Below are 12603 nucleotides of genomic sequence, written 5' to 3' on the forward strand. Positions count from 1 at the left end.
TTACGACAACCTTACAGGCAACTAACGCACATTGTCAGCATCCTGCTTACTTATTCATACAGGCAGGGTCAGGATCCGGGCTGCTGCCGATCCGCTCCCCCGATAGTCCTACAGCAACACGCACGTTCACCGGCCGCCCCTATCTCCGGAGTGCTCTCTCTCTAGATAAGCGGTGCGCGGCATTTAGGCAACAACAAAAGAAGCCAGATCAAATCAAACAACGCGCGGCTCGGCTCCCGGCAGCCAAAAAGCCGGAGGACAGAGAGAACGAGGTGATGGAGGAGGAGAAGAGGGATCAGCTGCGATAGAGGGGATGGGGAAGCAGCGCGGTGCTGGTGTGCTGCTCTCCGTGCCGGCGGCTCCGCAGCGTGAGCCCCATGGGCGGGCGGGGGGTGAAGGAGCGAGGGGGAGGGGGAGAAGAGAAAAGTTTAAGCGCCCATAGTTTGCTTAAAACAGAGGAAGGCGATTTAAAGGTCCATCGCTCTGCAGAAGTTCAGCCAAGCAGTTGGGATCCGGCTCCAAAATGAAAGTAGGACCAAACAAACAAACAAGCAGAAGGAAGAAAAAAAAAAAAAAAAATCGAGGGAAAAAAAAAAAAAAAAAAAAAAAAAAGTTAATCTGAGATCTCTCAGCCGGGTTTTCCTGTCCTCACGTGGATCGCCGGGAAAGCGGTGGAGGTTTCTCTCCCGAGCGAAGTTTCCGCGCAGCTCCGCACCGTCCCGCTGAGCGCCCCGAGCCGCGCGGGGCTGGCGCCTCTTTAAAGCCCGAGGAGGGATCAGCGCGCAAAGCCGCCTTCAGCCGATCAACCTGGGGAGGGAGGGAGCGAGAGAGGGAGGGAGGGAGAGAGGGAGGGGGAGGGCGGAGGGTGGAGATACACTGCTGCTGCTGGAATAAAATAAGATCGAGCGAAAAAAAAAAAAAAAAAAAAAAAAGTGTGTGCGGTAGCTAAAGAGCTCCCTGTCTCCTCCCCTCCCCCGAGATGGGCAGCTCCGGTCCTGCAGAACCGCCTGAAACGGTTTCAGACCAAGGTGAGACTTTTGCGTAGCAAACTCTACTCTTCCTCCCCCTTTTTACGAGTTTCCATGGAAAAGAGCGGGGTGAGTGATGGGGGGGTTGAGGGGAGTTCCTGCGGCTCCCGCTCCGCCGTGGTGTCACATTTAGCACGGGCTTTTGAAAGGGCTGCCGCGAAGCACTGCCTGCTCTTCTTACCGCAAATACCGTTTCCCGATCGCCTTTTCCCTGTCGCCGGAGTGGAAATCCAGAGGTCGCCCCTTCCCCCGGGCTGTGCCAGGAGCGTCGCTTCGGAAGCGGCCCCTCCCCTCGACGGGGAGCTCGTGGCGAGTGGGTGCAGAGTGCTGTCACCTCTCTGTGGGCTGAGCTGCTGCAAAGGAAAAAGGATTTTAAGGGAACAGACTGGAAGGAGCGGTCCTTGAGAGCAGCCCTGCAGAGAGGGACCTGGGGGGTCTTGATAGATGAAAAGCTTAACATGAGCCAGCAGCGCTTGCAGCTCAGAAAGCAAATGGGATCCTGGGCTCCATCAGAAAAGGGGTGGCCAGTAGGGACAGGGAGGTGATTGTCCCTCTCTATTCTGCCCTCGTGAGGCCTCATCTGTGGTACTGTGTCCAGGTCTGGAGCCCCCAGTACAAGAAAGACAGGGAGCTGTTGGGAGCTGTTGGGTTGGAGCTTCATGATCCTGGAGGTCCCTTCCAACCCTGACCATTCTGTGATTCTGGGAAGGGAAGACCCCTTTTTCCACACTGCCATCCACAGGGCTGCCTGGCTGTAGGTAGATGCTGCCACAGCTGTTGGTGCAGGGGTGGCTAAGACAGAACTAATGACAGCTTAATTAATAGAGTATGATGAAGAGTAGCATCAAGTAAGGACAATGTAAAGTAAAACATCCATGCACTGTGCTGCCTTACATTTTGGCATACAGGTTGTGCCTGTGTTCCTCCCAGTCTCATCACATTTCGCCAGAGCAGAAAGCCAAAGGCCAAGCAGCTGCCACCAACAGTGTGGCCACTGCCTTCAGCATCCGATACCAGTTTTCTGTCCCAGCCATTTGTCACAGGCCCCTGAGCACCACCACATCAGAGAAATGCCTGGAAAACCTGAGGCTTTTCCTTTTCCCTCTTCCTCACAGTAGTTTCCACAGGCTCCAAGGAAGCTTCTGGAGGCCTTTTCCAATGTTGCAGAAGAGCAGGTCTGGGTGATGGCCACCTATGCTTGAACGGTACCAGAAAGTGAGGCCACCTTCTGCTGAAGACACCAGCTCAGACCGATTGGAAATTAAGCTTTTGTTTTTCCCATGGGGACAGATGGGATGTTTTACCCCCAGTGTCACTTATTCGATGCTAATTTCACACACTGGACTTGCCTGCAGTGATTTGGTTGTTCTGCTGGTTTTGTTCTGTATGTGCACCTGAAAAAATTCATTATCTCTCCCAGGCCCATGCACATGAATGCAACAACAGAAACACCCTCAGTCCATCCAGCATCCTCATTCGTCAGCACTGCTGCAGAAACACTGACTTTTCTGACTGCTCTAAAGAAAGAGAAGGTGTACACAACGCAATGTGTGATCTGTGCCCATCTCCCAGCAAGCTGGCTACAGGGCAGATGAGCTCCTGCAGCAAGGTGTGTGCTGGTGTCCCTCAGCCCCAACCTCCAGCACTGCAGAGCCACCAGCAGCATGGGGACAGCTGCCACCACCCAGCCCTGACTCAGGCAGAAGACAACCTCAGAACTACAGATGGGAATCACACAGAGATCTGCACACATTTGTGCTGTAACAAATCAGTGTGAGTACCAGTCAGGCTAAAAGCTGGTTTCTGTCCTGAATTCAGAGCAGCTACAGCTTCCAACTGCTGTTTAAAATAACCATTGTGTCTCTGCAGAAAATATCCTACACTGCTTAGGTATTAATACTCCCATTTATCACATTTCTCCATATTATTTCTTTTTCCTAGTAACAAAACTAGTTGACATCTTTCAAAAAACAAACTTTCCTGAAGTAACCCGTTAAATATTCCATCTAGCTTTCTTCATGATACAAAATTTTGAAATGGTTTAAGTACAAAATATGTATATTTTTTTCTTCTCACACGTTCATGTCTACCATTCCAAAAAGCTCACAACTCTGATAATCCATCTGACAACACAGTCAATCAAAAATCCATCCTACAGCCGTTTCCAAAGAAACGAACGCACGGACAGAAAGCCAGAATGCTGAGCTGGAATGCAACCAACCAAAGGAACACAACAGCAACAAGGACTCTGATCATCTTCCCTATTCCTTTAGGTTTCCTGGTTAGGAGAATATCACAGGGACACAGATAATGGTAAATGAAGTTGTGTGATGAGTGGCAGGGATATTTTATTTTGTATCCTGAAAGCTGGAGGCTTTTCTGCTCTTCCCACACAAACAAAGAGATTTCTTTTAAAAAGGACAAATCTGCAAGAAAGACAGAAACAACCACAGACCGAAAAAAAAAAATAAATCCACATCTGAAACACGGTTCCTCACACCTCCTCCTCATTCTTTGGCTATCTGTCTCCTGTTTAGGCCTTGATCCCGTCTACAGTCTGAGGTGGGTGGACACAATAGGCTTATTCACAAGCATTGAGCTCAGCACATGCTGACGGCTGTGAAGGCTGGAGACCATTTCTGCTCTGTTCCTGGGGCCTGCAGCACTGCTCCAGAGGCTGAGGTGGAGAAGCTCAGAGAGAGCTCGTTACCTTCCTGCTTTTATCTCCTGATAAGCCCATTGCTTTTCCCAACAGTGCCTGTAACACAGACAAAGCTATGCTGAAGGAGTCCCCAGTTCTCCAAATTATTCATTAGGGAAGGTATATACACCGAGTAAATTATATAAACTAAAGCCAAACTTTTGAGGTTAAAAAGCAAGCAGTCATCATCTTAGCAGCAGCAAGCTCACCTGTGAAATCTGTTTTCTCCATTCTCTCTCATATCTACTTATGTATTATGAAGCAGTTTTTCACTGTATATCCATATACAATTTTTTTTCTACTGAATTATCAAGAAGCCCTTCGGTGTTATTTTCTGTTGCTTTTTTTTTCTGAAAGCTTTGTTCACCACAGTCCTTCAGATCCTACTCTGCATACAGAGTTGTTAAGTCTCCTCACCGTTGCATTTCAGTGACAGAGGAGTGACAAAGAACCTTGGGTTTAGTCCCAAGATCCGTGAGAGGGCACTTTTTAATAGCACACTCCCATCTGCTTGTTCCCTGTGTCCCTGTTTTGCCTTATCTTCGTTTGTTATTTCTAACCTGTATTCATTCTCTCCTCACTCTTGGCTCTTCATCCCAGTGTTGTTTTTCTTATCTTGCTATTGCTAGCGTCTGATTCTCATCACTGTTCCAACTGTCCTAGTTGCACTCTTCTTTAATCTTATTCTGGAACTCCTCACTCTCTGAGATGCACATTCAGCTGTGCAATTTTTTGTTTGTTTCTTTTCACTCTCGTTCTCTAGCTGATCTTTTTCTTATGACTTCTCACCTGATTTAACTTCCTTATGTCAACAGCCACCTTTGTTGTCTGTTCTTTGCTCCAGATGTGCACCAAAAAGTTGGTTTTGCTCTTCAACCTTATTTATCAATCCAGAGTTACCCTTGCTATGGCCATTACATTGCTGTTCCAGCAGTTTTTTTTGCCTGCAACCCTCCATCTGTCTCTTCGTTGTGACATCTCAGGCCTAGTTTCTTTACGCAAACAATTTCATGGTCCCAAAATATGCCTGCCATTCTCTCTGCTGATTTCTCCTAACCACTTTCTAGTGAATCAAGATTTATAAAGAAGATTTATGCCAACTCTACATGCTGCAAAATCAATTCTTCTTCCCTAATCATGTCAGACCACCTGCCCCCATCATCCCATAGCTACAACAAAGGCACTTTGAGGACATGAAAGCATCTCATTTTCTCAGCCTCAGAACCAAGGAAGGCACAGATCAAACTGATCATGGAACAATACCTCTGCAGATGAGATACTCAGGTAAGACGGCTGCTAAAACCACATTCAAGGCTGACTGTGGTGGTATTTAAATCCATAGTAATGTTAAAAGGAAAAAAATGATACATCCCTCCATTCTGTCTTCCCTTCTGTTCCATTCAAGATTTAAGCATGTTTCCTACAGACCGCACATACTGAAGCTTTTCCAAAAATGCTGCCATAAATTTAACAAGCAAGTCCATATATTTGCAAGCCTCATTTTCGAATACCTGGAGAACTTAAGCTAACGTTCTAAAATGAAAGTTACAGAGCATGAAATGAAAACTAAAAATGAGTTTACATCAGATACCTACAAAAAAAAAGCACCACACCAAATCTGTACAATTAAGTAAAGGGACATAAGCAACTTAAACAGTATTTGTACAGATCGTGTCAGGGAACTATATTAAGAAGCACTATGAAGCTTCGCTTGTAACCTTATGTGAGTTTTGCCCTCTCCATTGTAACAGTTCTAAAACTGCAGGAGAAGAGCATAAAGCTAAGCTGAGAACACATGCTGATGTTAAAACAAGTAATCAAGCAACAACAACAAAACCAGTGGTGCAATACTTAAATTAGAAACTGTTCTGTGTTTGCTCAGCATCCCTGATCCCCATCAGGCAATAAATCAATTTGCAGTAGCTGCGGACAGCTATTTAAACATAGGGCCAGAAGAGCTTAATTGTTAAAGCAATGTTCAAAGTTGGAAGGTTCAGCATAGGAGGTCATCCTAAATATCCACTTCTCTGAAGCCAGCTGCATTCCAAGTATTAGGAGGCATCCTGCTCTCGTCTTAATTAAAAAACACTGCCTATGAGCTCTGAGCTTAGCAGAGCTTAGCTTGCAGTTCTTCAGAAGGCAGATAGAGACTGCCAGATGAAAAACTGACAACTAAATGTCTGCCAACTTGATTTTGTCTGGTTTACTTTGTCATCTCACATGCAGTACAGTTAAAAAATGGATTCAAAGCTTTTAGTTTAATTTTGCGAGTTGATAAAGCACTCACAATTCAGTTCTCAACACTGCAAGAGGCTGTTCGTTGCCAAAGACTGCAGCAAACTTCCAGTGACTTGAGCAGGATCACCTTCTTTTCCAGACAGTGGCTGCTGGTGAACATGATTAGTTTGGGAATGAAGTTTCAAGTACTAATGTACAGTAATGATATTACTGTCATAAAGCTTTCTATCTGGGATTCCTTTGAAATATTTTTAAATTTTAATTTTTCATCGCTAAAAATTTAGAGTTTTGTACCATTTTAAAAATATAATTCTACTTCAGGTAGCAGCAAGCATTTAATTAGTTTAAAAATATTATTATTGGGATTAAAAAATGTCAAAACAGCCTTTTGATTAAAGCTGAGCTGAATAGGCTTTTGATTGCCTTTTAATTATTTTACATATACAGCATGTCACCTTCAAACAAGGAATCTACAGTATAAAGATAATCCAAGGTAGTCACTGAAATCTTAACAAAAGCCAGCCTCAGATTTGGTCTAATTGCTGTCTGTAAGTTATTAAAAAAAATGTATGCTCAATGCAGGCTGTGTTGGACACTGAGTATAGAAACCCAGAGATCTCCTATAAATTAATTCAGTGCCAGCCAAACTGAAAGAATCTTTCTAAATAATTCAGATTGCAAGCCTTTATCCAAGCAAAGACATCTCTGCATCCCTCATTTATGAAGTGGCACTAAGAGGACCCATGGCTTTGACATTACTGGGAATTTTCAATGTTTACTGCTTGGATGGCAAACCACCACGCGTACATTTTTTAGAACAATTTCAGCAAAATGATTTATATTATGTTCGCCTTCCTACATCTAACAAATTTTGGTGTTTGGCTGGGAAGTTGTTTTTGCTGCTTGCAGGCTGGCTGGGTGCATGGGGTTAATCTCACCCTCCAGTATTCAGCCTACTGTCACATAGCTGCGAGTCAGCCGCTGCTTTTTGACAGAGGCAAGGCTCTAATGAGCCTGATCTTGAGTGACTAATGCTGAACATTTTGTTCTTCTATTGATTCCTAGAAGATGAAGAAGCCTGCACCTGGTAGAACGGGATTCACTCTTTCGAGCAATACGCTGCTCAGAGGAAAACCTCTGTTCTAGTTACAGTGCAATTTATCACTAACATTCACTGCTGAGCTTACCGACAGGTAACAGTAAGACTGGAGGTAAGGAGTCAAAGCAAACAGAGGAACCACGGGCTAATTGCCTATTTGGGCTAATAGCCTATTTTACCTGAATACAATGTATTCTTCCTCGGGATCACGGAAAGTAAATAGAGTGTACCACCAACTCCCAAAAGGAAGAATGGCAATTGTCCCTCAAAAAGCAGCGAGAAACCACGGTACAAACTTTGCCAATGATGGCAGTAGCATTCTCCTGTGGTTACTGTTTTATATACACTGATATTCACATCAGTTCTACGTGACCCATTTCTACAGTGGTTAACACGTACCTCATCATTAAAGGTAGTACTGTGCCCACTGGATTTTACAGTGCAATAATAAAAAAAAACCTACAACCCACCTCTTATACCCAAAGTGTCATAGCTAGTACCTTTTTTTCATCCTCAGCAGTATAAGATCACAGAGGAAAACAATGTAATTGTATTCACATAATCCAGCTTTCTCCACAATTACTGTACTATTATTATCAATTGTTCTTTGCTAGAATTGACTGTTTTCCTACATTGTGCAGCATAAGCTTTTCTTTTCTTTTTTTTTTTTAATTTAAAGACAGAACTGGTGCATCATACAGCAATAATCAATCTCTCTCTGGAGGATTCAGAAATTATACTGTAATTTATTTTAAAGACCACTGATTTTTCAGTCATGAAAGCGATAGTTTTGTGCAACCCCCAATCTTTATTTGCTGTAGATAATGCATATTACATTGATCTTAACTTGCTGTCTTTTCAATAGAGTCTTCCCTCAGAACAGTTAGAGAACTAAATCCACGCAATTTGCTTTTTGATGCCTTCCCAAAGTTACACAACCTGCAGAACTAGAGATGTCACAAATGCCTGAAGACCATTACTGACAACTGTGTGTGCACAGAATCATAGAATGGCCAGGGTTGGAAAGGACCTCAAGGATCATTGAGCTCCATCCCCCCTGCCACATGCAGGGCCACCAACCTTCATATCTTATACTGGACCAGGCTGCCCAGGGCCCCGAGAAGTTACACAGTATGTTTATAGAGAGTAGTGTCTCAAATTTTCCTGTCTTAAGAGCTAAATGCATTGAAGTAGCAGCTTGACTTATACATGTTTCAAATTATCTTTGATTTATGAAAAAGTCTTCTACAACTGATTCTCCTTCCCAAGCCTATTTTCTTCTCCCTCTGTGTGTGTTAAAATAGGCTAAAAGCCACTGTTTTCACTCATATCTTTGAAAATCAATATTCCATTCATCTTTATTCCTATTTGTACAAGAAATGAATATTTCAATTGATACCAAGTGTCAAATTATTTATGATATATGCATATTTTCTGTAACTCATAATAAGGCTGTTTGTTTCACTTGTAATGTATTCCCTACTTTTGTCCAAGTTCCATTTGCTTTAATGAACAAATTCCTCTCCTCTGCTCCTTTTCTCCATCAGCAGATTTGGATCTTGTGTTTAATAACTTGTTTTTTCTCTCTCTTGCATCCTCGCCATCACTGCAGTAATTATTTATTTATTTAGGAAAATAAAGACATAGGAACATGCGTAAGATTTGGTTTAGTAAACAGCAGCAAACTTGATGAGAAAGCTGTCTTCTGCAACCAGAAGCAGCATTAGATTTATTATCAGAACTTTCAAAAGAGAAACTACTGACATAGACAACATTTGTGATGTAGCCCTTCAGAGAGCATCGACCTACTCACATCAACCAAGTACTGTGCTGGAGAAGTGCTAGAACGCCAGTAACCACTCCAGGACTTTGCTGTGGAAGAAGGGACTGCTGCTTACAAACAAAATGTATTATTCATTTTCATCAGTAAGCATTTAGTGAGCATAACGTTGCAAACAGTGCCTAGCCAGATCTCCACTTCGGAGCCATATCACGTTCAGCAACAAAAATAATCTCAACTGTACCAGCATGAGGCCTTTCTTATAGATTTGATATGCGTTTGGTATTAATTAGACCCCACTCTCTTTTCATACTTAAACCTCCTGTCCTGAGCAAACCTCATTTTAGCAAGCCACAAGGACAGAGGGCAGCAGGAGCTCACAGCTCACAGAACCTGCACCTTGTCCCAAGGCTTCCCTCTGCATGCAAACGATGGCACCGAGGGTCGTCCCCAAAAGCCTGCCATCCCTGCCCCTGCTAGTGGATGCCGATTTTTTGGCATCCTGCGACCCCTAGTGAGAACCAAGCGTGGCCGAAGCCCTGCCTGCGGGCTTCCAGGCCCAGCAGCTGCACTGCTGCCAGCAAAGTTCACCTCTAGGGACTTCCCTTTTCCCCATTAATGGACCAACATGCTACTGTAAAAGCATAGCAATGCATTGCCATTCCTTGCATTGAAACCATGCGCTGACTGTATGGCAGCTTCACAAGAAGCTGCTATTTGTATAAACTCATGGCAAGAGTAGAAAAGTTGAGAGATAACAGCTGTCTTCTACGCACTACAAAAGTGAAAAAGGGAAACTACAGGCTGTACTTCAGCGAGCTTTCCTCCATCACTACAGACAAGGCCTAAGCCTCTGCAAGTATCAATATTCATCGCAAAAACTATATTTTTTTGTCTGATGGCGGTAGGAAAACACAGGTAAGAAGATTACCTCACAGGGTTCAAAAGTGACAGCTAAGTTTTTTGCTGCATGCTGTTGAAGTCGTGATCATATCCACCAAAGCAACAGTTTAGAACAATGATTTTGCTCAACGTGCGTTAAAAACTTGAGCTGAAAATGGAAACATGCGCCTTTTGAAGAGGAAACAGTATTTCTTTACCAAAAGAATTCCACTACGTTTAACTTGGTATTCATAAATATGCATAGGAATATTTCACAGAATCACAGAACCGTCAAGGTTGGAAAAGACTTCTAAGATCCTCTCTCCAACCATCCACCTACAACCAGTGTTGCCCACTAAACTTGGTCCCTCAGTGCGGCATTTCCATGTGTCTTGAACACCTCCAGGGACAGTGACTCAACCACCTCCCTGGGCAGCCTGTGCCATTGCTTTCAGAGAATTTTTTCCTAATACCCACCTGAGCCTCCCTGGTGCAACTTAAGGCCATTACCTCTCATCCTATCGCTAATTACACAGAAAAAAGATCAACCCCCACCTCATCACAACCTCCTTTTAGGGAGCTGTAAAAAAAAGAGCAGTAAGGTCTCCCTGGAGCCTCCTCTTCTGCAGACTAAACAATCCCAGCTCTATGAGCTGCTCCTTATTAGACTTGTATTCCAAACCCTTCACCAGCTTCATTGCCCTTCTCATTATATTTTTGTATATACACAAAAAATCCAACACTTTTACACGCTTCAATACATGCACGTTCAGTGTCACATTTATGTATGAAAGTGGTTAAGCCTGATATTTTTATATCTGGAGTTTACTAAAACTCCATCCTAGAAATAAGGTAAAGATGCCTAAGTTTTAATTGTGGTGTTTTTCAATAGAAATGAAAATATACATTAACTACTCCAAATGGATTTTTTTTGTTTGTTTGTTTGGTTGGTTTTTTTGTAAAGCAATGTTATCAACCAGACAAAAAGACAAAAGATTCTAGGATATAAAACATATAAAATACACCCAGTTTTGAAAGACACTTCTGACTATCATATGATATATTCTATAGTATACATGGAAACTTGATTCCAAAGCAGCAGTAGAGGCCTAAAATGAGGAGGTTTTATTCATCATTTTGCATCAAAATAATTACGATTTCCCTTTAATGAATAATATTGCTTTCTGATTCGTAGCCCTTTTCACTTAAGACAAACATATATATATACATTAATTTCCAAGGCAAGCTCTCCAGTCATTCAGTCTTCCTAGTTTCCACTTACTCATAAGTTGAGTTGGGTCCAAGTCATAAAACCAAAGCTAAAAATTCTTAAGCAGTTCAGATCTGGAAACCCACTTTGAGCTTCATTAACCAGTTTTTCTGGGAGCTGTAATCCTCCTAGGTGTTGGCACAATAGCAGCATGGATAGCTGACTGTTGGGCAAGCCACCTCTCCTTTTTCCAAAGTTTCTTTTCAATGGCTTAGTTTCTCCCATCCCTCAGCCACTTTACTAACTAACCATTTTTAGGTAGATACTTCCCCGTTAAGCCTATAAATTTCTTCTGAAAAAAATGGCAAATTTTTGCTGTTACAGAACGTTCATTATTAGTTACATATCTCCTGTGTATATGTCATCTGCCACATGCCTTGCAGGAAGGAAGTGGTCCATCTTTCAGTGCCAATGGAGCAAGTATTGTAGCTTGCATGACCCATAATAGTGCATTGGTGAACAAATGCTCAGTAGGAGAGCTGCCTCCTCTGTGTAACTTCTCTTCAGTGTTAGGCTAATTTTTCTGAAACTGTGCTCCACGAGTGACCAAGTGGAAGATTTTAGAGGCCTGTTTGACTGATTGCAGAACCTTCAAAACCCAGTAATGCTAAAGTAATCTGTTACACATTTACAATCTGTATTGTTTGGTCAGAGTATAGGAAAAATGGAGAAACTAGCTTCTGTGCACTAATGGCCATCATATTGATAGCTTAATTCATGGGTCCACAGCAGTGTGAATCAATTTATTTTAAACAAATATCCAGTTGAAAGCATGTATTGCTGCTGCCTCCCCACCTACATGGAGCATGTTGATATTTCTGCTACTGAACCAAATGGATCGTTCCATCCACCGCCCATAGCTTTAGAAAAAGCACCAGTATAAACTCTACTTTTTCCTTCAATTACTTCCTAGGGGAATCATTAGCAGATTTGTTTATGCATATCTGCGTGAAGAAAGCTGAAGAGCTCAAAGGGAATGAAAAGAATTGAAGCATATATTTATTTTCAAGGTTTTATCTGCTTCACCAAGGACTGATATAGGTAGAAAATTAAGATTTATTTTCTTTAAGTTCCTTCAGGCCACTTATTCTTTTCCCAAGTATTTCTGGGAATTATCACAGAAAATGCAAATTCTAAAGTTGGTATTTACATACATTCTCTGTAGGTGTCAGCATTGCTTTATATTGTTATACAGAACCATATTATTTTTCTTCTCAAAGAAAGAAGAAGCTCAGATTTGCAATTTTCCAAATGAAATATAACTGTTTGCTGTCAGTTTGCCTTGTACTGCCCTTCTCAGACAAAGAGAATAAACAATATATTGTATGGTTGCATCTATTGCAGATGCAAAGAAAAAGGCTACATCATTTTCTATTAATTCCTTCAGGTTTTAAAATCATCTTATTCCATTCCAGTTATCCTATGGATAAGTAACCAAACTTGTTGAAGTAAAAGCAAAGTTATTTAACATTTGCAAGTATTTCTGAAGTGTTATTTGGAAAGTGCAATTCAGGGATACCACTTGTACTGTGAATTTGCCTTCTTTGCACACGCTGAAGCAACAGCACTGGACCAGAAGTTCTTGTAAGTTTCTAGGTGGAGTTC

The 12603-nt window shown here is 42.4% G+C and overlaps 1 protein-coding gene across 1 annotated transcript in view; it reads right to left on the reverse strand.

Moving 5' to 3' along the window:
• Positions 1-826, reverse strand: part of TLL1 (tolloid like 1) — a 134899-nt gene extending 134073 nt beyond the window's left edge. The window contains exon 1 of the mRNA XM_052690164.1: positions 31-826. The gene's annotated coding sequence lies outside the window, so the exon portion shown is untranslated. The remainder of the gene's footprint in view (positions 1-30) is intronic.
• Between the last annotated feature and the right edge of the window lie 11777 nt (positions 827-12603).

Source organism: Tympanuchus pallidicinctus, unplaced genomic scaffold, assembly GCF_026119805.1.
Source record: "Tympanuchus pallidicinctus isolate F22 unplaced genomic scaffold, pur_lepc_1.0 scaffold26, whole genome shotgun sequence".
Classification (NCBI taxonomy): Eukaryota; Metazoa; Chordata; class Aves; order Galliformes; family Phasianidae; genus Tympanuchus; species Tympanuchus pallidicinctus.